Source organism: Spinacia oleracea, chromosome 4 (assembly GCF_020520425.1).
Source record: "Spinacia oleracea cultivar Varoflay chromosome 4, BTI_SOV_V1, whole genome shotgun sequence".
NCBI classification, from domain to species: domain Eukaryota; kingdom Viridiplantae; phylum Streptophyta; class Magnoliopsida; order Caryophyllales; family Amaranthaceae; genus Spinacia; species Spinacia oleracea.
Window position 1 is genome coordinate 34,018,514 of NC_079490.1, and position 8,870 is coordinate 34,027,383.

Genomic DNA, 8,870 nt, shown 5'->3' on the forward strand with positions numbered 1-8,870 from the left:
ATGTATGGGGTATTCATTATTATATAATTATGCCTAAGTCTATAAAAAATAGTGTATAAAATAAATTATTATATATCCTATGTCAATTACAAAATCATTTCGAAGAAAAAAGTAACACTACTAATATTTTGTATTTTTGTAAAAGCAAAATCATGAATCCAAAAAAATAAAAAATAAGAATAAATGAATAAAGAAGAATGATGAAGAAAAAACGACCAACAAAGGGTGCAAAAAAACATGAAGAATTTAGAGGATCAACAAAGGACAAATGGCAGAAAATGGAAAAAAATATGTTCAGTGTCCTCTTAGTAGGATTCGAACCTGGGGTATCCCTTGGAGCAAAGTAATCAATCAACCACTAATTAAGCTACAAGTACATTTCATTATTTACATTATAAGTTAATTATTAATATACTGTATTAAATATTCAAGTGCAATTAACTAACTCAATATCAATTTAACAAAAAAAAGTTCAAATAATGGGGTCCCTTTGGACCCCTCCAGGGCCATATAGGTCCGCCCATACTAGAATATGTGAATAAGTGTAAATTGTCTAAACGTTGCCAGTATTAAAAAATGGAGGAAGTACTATTTTGGTCATGAAATTTTACTACTTTATGCTTCTTAGTTCTTACCCCACAATATTTACAACTTTCCATTTCATTTCTTCTACTCCCTTCGTTTCTTTTTGTTTGTTACGTTTGGACTTTTGCACGTTTATTAACGTATAATAAAAATTCTTTTTCTTTTTTATTAAAAACTTAAGCCCAAGTAAAAGCTCAATCCACTAATCATTACAACAACTAATAAGATTGTTTTATTTATCAAAATGAACCAATAATGAAAAAGCACAAAGATTGATAATTTAACATACTTGGGAAATTGTAAAGAAATTTAATGAGTTGAAAAATTGGACCAATTAAAATTAAAAGTTGGCACAAAAAATAATAGTATAATAAGTTTATAAAAGGAAATATTCTCCCACGTAACAAACATTGTGAAACACCCTAAAAGGAATACGTAACAAACAAAAAGAAACGGAGGGAGTACTTTATTTTTTTTTCTTACACGTACTTACCCTTGTTTTTACACATTTCTCTTACTTTATCCATATTTTATTATATTTATCCATTTTATATCATTATTTTTTTTATCTTAATATTTATGCAAATACTAACCGTAAATATCATTTTGAAATAGAGATAACACTAATTTTGACAGGAGGTTATGTGTAAGATCTTATTTGTTATGGCTTACCAGATATTAGAGCTAATACGTTTGAAACTGAGTTGAATTTGAATATGTGTATACAAACTTTTGTATAAGGCGGTCTTACGAAAAAGACCGCCTTGATGGCAACCTAACATGCCACGTAAAATCTGACGTGGCAGAACTATAAACTTTTTTTTTTATGAAAATATAAATACCCATTTTCTTCCCATTTTCATTTCAAAACCCTAATTTCTTTCTCTCTCCTCCAAATCTCTCTGTCTCTCTCCTTAAACGCCGCCATACTCTCATCAAAATTGATGACGGAAATGACGAAGCAGGCGGCGGAGCTCCTCCACTTTCCAGCGGAGATATTACGGTGGCCGGCGAGTAGCGCGAAATGATAGAGAATAGCGATGAAGGAATCAAAAGAAGGAGGAGAGTCGCTCTCTTGCCGTAAGAAGTCGGTGGCCGACGGGATAGGGAAGCAAGGAGCTGCGCGGCGAAGGAAAGAGATGAAGGAGAAGTGTCCGTCCTTGCCGTCGTCGCCTTCCGCGTTGGCGTTGGTGGCGTTGCACGGGTTGAGCCGCGGGTGTTAGAGGCATTGCGCGGGTCACCTCCTCGCAAAGCTGCGGCTTCAATGATTTTAGGTTTTAGGCCACCGCAAGATCCGCCGCGGCCATACTGATTTTTGATCTCGTCGCCGCCATCAAGATTCGAGAAGGAGTAGAACGACGAAGGAAAGAGAAGAAGGTAGAAGTCGATTATGATGATAAATGGCGAAGGAAACAGGTTTGATTTTCTACAATCTGTAGATTTTAATTTTATTTATCTGAAATTATCATGTTGCCGGATTTTTTGGATTTTGATTTTTATGTATGCGATTTTGTTTTTGTTTTGATTAGGTTTATGTTTCGTTTCGATTGAATTGTTTAGGTTTTTCTAATTTCCTCTTTTGATTTAGGTTTTTTCTATTTTTGAATTTCTGACAGGAGGAGGATTTGCCGCTGGTGGTTGCTTCTGGTGGTTGCCGTGGAGGCTACAGCCGCCACCCTGGTGCTGGAAGTTGCGGTGCTCGGGACTTGCTGGTGCTCAGTGTTGTTCATGTTGTTGGTGTGGTAGTCGGACTAATTGATGCAGAATGGAAGCCTTGCGGTGGCTGCTAAGACTTGCGGTGTCGCGAATGAGCAATTGATTGCTGTTATTTAATTAGTTTTAGGTCTTTTGTTTCAGTTAAGAATATGGTTCTTTTAGTTAAGAATGTTGATGGTTTAGTTAAGAATTAGTTAATTTCGATTCGAATGCTTCTTTTAGTTATAATTGATTTTGTTTTAGTTACGAATATTGTTGTTTTAGTTAAGAATTATTTCATTTTAGTTAAGAATTATCATCTTTTAGTTAAGATTAAATTTCTGAGTTTTAGTTAAGATTTTCTGAAATTTAGTTAATATTTTCTAATTTTAGTTACAATTTTCGAGTTTAATTTAAAATTTCTGATTTTCTATGTTTTAGTTATGAATGTATCAGTTTTAGTTACGATTTTCTTGGTTTTAGTGAAAGTTTTTTGAGTTTTAGTTACGTATATTTTAGTTTCAATTCAGGGCTTTACTTACAATTTTCTTGGTTTTAGTTAAGATTTTTTGAGTTTTAGTTATGTATTTTTGAGTTTTAGATAACGAATTTCAGAGTTTTAGTTAAGATATAAAATTTTAAGCATTGAAACTAATTAGTTAAGCAATTGAATCAATTAGTTAAAAAATTAAACTATTAAGTTAAGTTTCGGAATCAATTAGTTAAGCAATGTAATAAATTAGTTAAGCAATGTAACATATTAGTTAAACCATGCAAGCAATTAGTGAAGCATTGAAACCAATTAGTGAAGCACTGAAACCAATTAGTGAAGCACTGGAAGCAATTAGTTATACACTGGATTCAATTAAGTTAACCACTGAAACTAATTAGTTAAGTTTGAGATTCAATTAGTTAAGCAATGAAACTAATTAGTTATACAACGAAACCAATTAGTTAAGCACTGAAACCAATTAGTTAAGCAATGAAATCAATTAGTTAAGCATTGCAACTAATTAGTTAATATTTTATGAGTTTTAGTTAATAATAAGTTTGTTTTAAATTAATAACTATTCGACTCATAAGTTTAACTATTTGTTTTTATACATTAACTATTTTGTTATTCAATTTGTTATGATTTTATTTCTTTTAGTTATGTTTTACACTAGTTTAGTTAGTACCCAAAAAATTTAAAAAATTTAATTTCGAAAAAATAAAATAAAATTTAAGCCTGAAATCAAATTAGTTAAGCTTGAAGTCCAATTAGTTAAGCTTAAAGTCCAATTAGTTAAGCCTGAAATCCAATTAGTTAAGCCTGGAAATCCAATTAGTTAAGCCTGGAAAAAAAAAATTGAAAAAAATATTTTTCAAATTTTTTTTTTAAAAAATTCGAATAAAAAAATAATAATTTAAGCCTGAAATCAAATTAGTTAAGCCTGAAATCCAATTAGTTAAGCTTGAAGTCCAATTAGTTAAGCCTGAAGTCCAATTAGTTAAACCTGGAAAAAAAATCAAAAAACAAAAAAATCGAAAAAAAAAAATTTAAAAAAATTTTTGAAATTTTTTTTTTTTTTTTAAAAATTACATGCTGACGTCAGCATGACGTCAGCACATGCGCCAACATGGCTGCCAGCAAGACTGCCAACAAGGCGGTCTTTCCTGTGAGGCGGTCTCACACAAAAGTTTCCGATATGTGTAAGTGTGTAACTGTGTAAGATCTTGATATGAAGTTATTTTAAAAATTCTTTTTTGCTTCACTTTTGGGATATAAAACTATCTAGTTATTTCCTTATTGGTAACGATATGCCTCAAGTCATTTTATTAAATAATTTGAGAGCTGATCTGAATAAAAATCATGTAAACTTATTTACATGTATAAATACATAGTTTTAGATAAAAATCATGAACTGCTTATTAGTTTTATGTAATTTGAACTGATTATTAATTAGTTTTATGTAATATTTTAATTTTAATATTGTTTTTTATAAAAAGAGTTAGCAAACCTAATTGAAGATTAAATTTTTGAAAAGTTTAATTTTTTTTTAGGGGAAAGATAAGCATGAATTTATTGCAAGTCTGCACTAAAGTAGTACTACGTAATACTTTTTGGAAAAGAGTGCATACAAACTATTTCTGAAATATCACCGGTATCCCATCTAGCCACTTTTTGAATAGTTTAATTAATTAATGAAATTTGTATTTTTATTACTTCAATTAGAACAAATTGTGTGCATTAGAGCATCTCTAATGGTAAACTAATTTGACAATTAGCTTGTTATACCACATGAGATTTAAAGGTATTTTATTGTTTAGCTAATTTGTACTCCAATGGCTAGCTACTAAGAGCATCTCCAATGGTTGTAGCTAGTGACTAGCTTGAAATTTATAAAAGTTTCAAGCTAATAGCTAGACCATTGGAGTGAAACTAATAAATTAGCTTGGCCAAGCAAATTAGCTTAAACAAGCTAATTTGCTTGACAACTAGCTCTCAAAATTGCCAAATAATTAATTGACAAGTGGACAAGTGGGACAAATTTAAATAATAAGCTAGTTGCTAGCCATTGGAGCACAAATTAGCTAAACAATAAAATAGCTTGAAATCTTATGTGGCATAACAAGCTAATTATCAAATTAGCTTACTATTGGAGATGCTCTAACTTATTATTTAAATTTGTCTCACATATCCCACTTGTCAATTAATTATTTGGCAACATTTGAAGCTAATTGTCAAGCAAATTAGCTTGTTTAAGCTAATTAGGTTGACCAAGCTAATTTATTATTTTCACTCCAATGGTGTAGCTACTAGCTTGAAACTTTTATAAATGTCAAGCTAGTCCCTAGCTACAACCATTGGAGATGCTCTTATGCATTATTTAATGCTACATTAAGCTAGAAGTTTTTGTATTTTGTACTATATAGAAAATAAATAAATAAATAAATTGGTAGGTACTCTCTCTGTTTTTAAATATTAGTCATGTTTTGACTTTTCAACTCGTTTCAACTCAATATTTAAACGTAAATATATCCAAATACGTATGTTAGAAAAATATAAAAATTTGATATTGTTAAACTACACATTAAGACAAACCAAATAAGATCACATGAATATGGTTTGAATTAAGTATTGGAAAGAAATTAGAAAATTCCATTCAATTGTGAATAGTGTCAAGATTCCAAAAGAGACTAGCTAGTACTTCGTATTCGAGAACACAGGGAGTAGTAGTTTAAATTATTTCAATTTTTTTTATAGCTCTAGGCAACATAAACAAAAAAAATTGTGACGTATAACTGAATACCATTAAAAAATTAATATTTTTCATTCTGATTTTCGGTTTTTATTTTCGTTTTTTATTTTGATTTTGTTTTTAATTTTAATTTTGATTTTCGTTTTTTATTTTGATTTTTGGTTTTTAATTTGACAAAATATTTTTTATTTTGATTTTCTTTTTTATTTTGATTTCGTTTTTTATTTTGATTTTTGTTTTTTAATTTTACATAATCTTTTTTATTTTGATTTTCGCTTTTTAATTTGATTTTCGTTTTTTAATCTGATTTCATTTTTCTTATGTAATTTTCGTTTTTTATGTTTTTTATCTGATTTCGTTTTTGTTATTTAATTTTCGTTTTTTAATTTGATATTTCTGAATTTTATTTTTTTATGTGGTGGAGGCAATCGAAGATCTCAAACAAGGAGCTCCAAAAAAATCTTGTCTTATAATTTTTTAGATTAGATCAAGTATTATAGTTTTTTTTTATTATTAGATCTAAGTTGTTGGTATAAGTATTGGTAGTTTTGTAATAATATGAAAAGTGGTTATTTTTTTTATTTGATTAAAATATTTGCTTTTTTGTTCGGTTGGAAGTCGTAGATTTTCAAATGGAAACTGGTAACTGGAATGTCCAGTTACTAGTTGCATTTTTTGAAAAAAATAAAAATAAAATTATCGACTACTTTAGTAGTCGGCAAATCAACGACTACTTTAGTAGTCGTTAATTTACCGACTTTTTTTAGTCGGTAAAAGTTACCGACCACTTCTTAGTCAAAAATTTGCCAAATTCCGACCATGGTTGCACCGGCCACACTTTAGCGACTATTTTCTGTCGGAAAAGTTTTTACTGTCTATTTTGCCCATTTTACCGACTACTTTTACCGGTCGGAAAGACGGAGGTTTCTTGTAGTGTAATTAGTGGCCGGAGCCAATAAACCCATAACGCGAAAGCCTAAGTTCAATGAGTTAATATATAAGTGGTGCCAAGATGGAACCGCATAGTGGAACACTTCTAGAGTAGGATTTTCCTTGTTTGGTTTCGGCATAATAGTTATAATAGGTCCTCCTCTTAGGCCATGTTCTTGATTTTGAACTGAATTGAACTGAACCAGATATTACTGAATTAAAATAAATAATAAGTAATAAGTAATAAGAAATAAATAATACGTATTAAACAAAGACTAATGAACAATGAATAATGAATAATAAATAAATAAATATAATAAAAAATATAGTACTAACTAGTAGTAATAAAAATGAATAATAATAATAATAATAATAATAATAATAATAATAATAATAATAATAATAATAATAATACCTCTGCAGAATCCACCTTCTCTTTATCTTCTCGACAGTCGACGTTGTGGAAATCGCATCAGGGAGATCACACCTCTGCTTGGCTTCGTGCGGTCCCCATATCAGGTTTAGGACAGACGATGAATGCTAAGGCTTACCGATGTGTGTTGTGTTACCGGTTGGGGGTTCCTTTAATTTGTTCTCTGTTACGGCGCCATGTTCTGCTTGCTCCATGGTCTTTGCGGGAGACATTTTTGGTGATCATGCGGTGTCATGTGATGGCATCGTGGGTATTAAACATCGGCATAATGTGGTTCGAGATACCCTTGTTGATGTTTGTTATCGGTCTAGGATCTCGGCGCGGAAAGAGGTTGATATTGGTCAATCTGGAGTGAACGATGGAGCTTTCCGACCAGCAGACGTGTTGCTCTACTCTTGGGATCGGGGCTGTGATGTGTGTGTTGACTTGACAGGATCATCTCCTTTGACACAATCTGGGTTGTCTGGCTTTGCTCCTGGCCGGGTTGTGACTGATGCGGCTGTTCGGAAGCGGGTCAAGTACGAAGCACGTTGCAGGGCCATTGGTTATGGCTTTCTTCCGTTCTCTTTCTCTTCTTTGGGGGAGCTGGATAAGGATGATGTTGCGTTGTTGAAGCGGATTCAAAAGTTTTCTAGGACACAGGATATTGGAGCTCGTGCTGCTGCTCATATTTTCACCAGGGAAGGTTTTGCTATAGCCAGAGGAGTGGGGTCCCAGATTGTATCTAGGCTTCCACTAACTATTTGTAAAATATTTGACTTTATTAGCATTTGACTTTATTTGCTCTTTTTTTTTTTTTTTTTTTTTTTTACAAATAATTAGTGGGCAGCCGAGATACAATCTGGGCCCCCACTCCTCTCGCAAATCCTCTCGATTGCGGGTGCACTAGGGCAGACGGCCGTGTGGTGCTGCAAGGTTCTCGGCACCGGCCAACCGACGACACACCGACCGAAGGTGCGACCAATCTACGGTAAGGGTTTGCCGGCGACACAACTCAGCAGTTTCGGCGACACAACTCAGCGATTCCGGCAGAGGGGTTTTGTAATTGTTTATTGACGGGTTTTGATGCGACGGTGTTGTTATTGACGGTGTTGTTATTGACGGTGGTGAAGTGTTGTTGGGCCGGTATTGTTGTGGCGGCATTGTGGGGGTGTTGTGGAGGTGTTGTAACGTTATTTTGTAGGTGTTGCGGTCTGTTGCTGTGGCGGTATTTGCTGTGACGGTGGTAAGTGTTGCTGTATCAGTGGTGGGTGTTGCTGTGACGGTGGTGGTTATTCGGCAGTGGGGTGTTGCTGTGACGGTGGTGGTTATTCGGCAGTTGGGCAGGGTGCAGTTGGGCAGCGTGGTTGTGCGTGGGTTTGTCAACCTCGTTTGGTGCAGCAGGTGTGTTGTGTTGTTGCGGGTGGTCGTTGTTGTTTCAGTGGTGTTTCGGTGTGGTGGTGCTGTCCCGGCGGGGTTATGTTTCAGTTTTTGGTTTGGTTTCCACGACAGTTTTGGTAGTGGGTACGTTGGAGTTAATTTTTGGTTGAAGTGCTTTGATATGGCTACTTTCGTGGAGAAGTTTCATTGCTCTTTTGTGTGTCTTAGCGGGTGCCAGGATGGAGGTGGGCGTGGTCTGGTGAGGATTTCTCTGATCACTCACTTACGGGATCGTCATTGTTGTACTGGTGTGCGGGATGTAACCCGTCATTCCCTTACTACCAATTTGCAGGTTTTTACTACGGCTGAGGTGACCTTTCGTCGTATGGGAATTTGGCTATGTGGAGAATGTTTCAAGATGCATACTCATCGTATTAGGTGTCGACATGGCAGTGGTTCTAGTACGGTTTTTGTGGACCCACCTGATTCTGGGGATGGTACTATTCGTTTTACTCTCTACGGTATTCAAAAACCACAAACTCCTACTTCCGAGCTGTCTACTTCTGATGCACCTCGAGAACATCATTTTTCTTTTGATGTTGCTCTTCTAAACGCTTTATGGTCTA